Raw genomic sequence first — 2,500 nt, 5'->3', positions numbered from 1 at the left:
TTTAGGAATCTCTTTCCAGAAATGGAATGTACTGCAATATGTTATAAATATGTGGACGTTTTACGAGAATATCCTGACAAATATATTTCACTGAGTTCTATTTGTAAAATATATATATTTTATAAAAATATTTTTCTATATATATAAAAATATATAGCTGTATTTCATATATTTATATTTTAATATACTCTCAATATAACTGAGAAATAGAAAATATTCCATACATTGGCTATTACATATTGTATTACACATGTAGTCCATATTACACTGATTCATGGAAGCCGTCCAACCACACACATTTCCTGAGTCATCCTTTCATATGGAGCTACAAAACCATAAAGGCATCTAGAATAGACATTTTATATTTTAACCCACATTGGTTTTATGGTCATATTTGGCCTCTCTTGCGAAACAAACCACGCCCTCCTTTAAAGAACAGACAAACCCGTCAAAAATTTGAAATATGGTACTTGTCTGTGGCGGTACTTGCCGTGAGTGCGTCCTTTAAAAAAAAAAAAAAAAAAAAAACTTCACTTGACTCGTCGTTTATTGCGGCGCGCGGTTTATAAATGAATACCGTTACGGGCGTTCGGAAGCCGAGGCACTCGGCGGGAGGAACGCGGACCGATGCGCTACAGCCAGTAAATATTGTTTCCATAGAGATAACAGAGATGACACAGAGGGAGCCGCGAGGTGATTTGCTGGTGTGTCAGGAAGATTAATGAGAGCCGGGAGCTCCACTGATGCCTGAGTCTCCCACACGCTGGGGGGAGAGGAAAGGGGGGGTGAGGGTGAGACAGCCAACCAGCTGCACCTCTGTGCTGCACCAGTACACACACACACACACACACACACACACACTCACACACACACACACACACACACACACACACACACACACACACACACTCATGTATGCTCACGTACACACACAACACACATATGGGCACTCACACACACAGACACATATACATGCTTACAACACACATACAATAATAATAACACAATCACACACATGCATATATAAACACAGACACACACACAACATATGCGCGCACACACACACACACACACACACACTCCCTCTCTCTGTCACACAGACACATACACACAGAAGTGCACACACACACAGACACACACACACTCACACATAATTCTAACACCTTGGAATCCAAAGCTACACCTGCCCCAGAACTGTGGCTCCTGTTCTCCCACCTCTGCTCCCGCAATGACTGATTTCGTCACAACAAGAGCACCTACCTGCACCAAGGCATGCGCACACACACACACACACACACACACACACCACACACACACACACACACACACACACACACACACACACACACACACACACTCGTTTTTCAGACCAAATGTCAGAATGGGGATGAAGTGAAGTGACTGACCATGGAATGATGCGAGACTGGGTGATTTGAGTATCTCAGAGACCGCTGATCTACTGGGATCAACAGTCTCTAGAGTTTGCAGAGAACAACAAAAAACATCCAGTGAGCAGCAGTTCTGAGGGCAAAAATGCCTTGTTAATGAGAGAGGTCAGAGGAGACTGGCCAGACTGGTCGAAGCTGACAGGAAGGTGACTGCGACACAAATAACCACACATTACAACAGTGGTGTGCAGAAGAGCATCTCTGAACACACAATGCGTCAAACTTCTAAGTGGATAGGCTACAGCAGCAGAAGACTTAATAAGTAAAAAAAAAAAAAAAGTATAGTAAATACCTAATAATGTGTTCACTGGGTGTATGCTATACATTACAAAATGTCTGATAAAAACAACCATATCTTTGTGTATGTGCGCTGCTAAATAAATAAATAAATAGACCGCTATGCATTTCAGGACATTCCATTTAATCATAATAATTCTTACAGTTGTCACAAAAAACATCACATAAAAACTGTTGAGCAAAGTAGATTTACTACAAACCACATTTCTTGGAAGAAAATGCAAACGGTTGTGCTTTTTTTGTCTGTATCAGATTCTGACACCCTTGTATTGCTCTTTGTAACGATTTCTCATTTCTTGTAACACTCGACGCTCTTGGTAAAAAAATAAAAAAAAACAAAAAAAAAGAAGAAGGAAAAAAAAAAAAAAAAACAGAACCACAGAAATTAAATTGACAAAAACAAACGATGCGCATAAAACACTTTGATACTTTCATTTGTGCCTTGTCAGAAAGCGGGAAAAGGCTTCCGGAAGTTTCTGTGATTTGATCGCAGTAAGGAATGGACTCGACGCTCGAAGTCACTGAGCGAGATTCTGCAACCGACGCGAGCCGCCTTCTGTGACCCTGTCTTGAACTGGTATAAACAAAATGGCCGCCCTGTACACGAAGCAGGTCCGACAGCAAGAGAGCCACATCACAGTACCCGTAGGCCGCACCCTCTGACACTTCACGCCCCTGCTCTGTCTTATCCTCTACCGCAGAGCAGAGAACACCTTTTTGGATAGGCAATCCGTTTTTTTTTTTCCCCTCAAGAT

General features: G+C 41.8%; 1 protein-coding gene across 1 annotated transcript in view; it reads right to left on the bottom strand.

Moving 5' to 3' along the window:
* The window catches only part of LOC133138111 (SERTA domain-containing protein 4-like), a 28,243-nt gene that overhangs the window by 2,760 nt on the left and 22,983 nt on the right, over positions 1 to 2,500 (bottom strand). The gene's annotated exons all lie outside the window — the stretch shown is intronic.

Source organism: Conger conger, chromosome 1 (assembly GCF_963514075.1).
Source record: "Conger conger chromosome 1, fConCon1.1, whole genome shotgun sequence".
Classification (NCBI taxonomy): domain Eukaryota; kingdom Metazoa; phylum Chordata; class Actinopteri; order Anguilliformes; family Congridae; genus Conger; species Conger conger.
The sequence above is the reverse complement of the archived record's forward strand: the minus strand, read 5'-3'. Positions and strand labels throughout refer to the sequence as shown.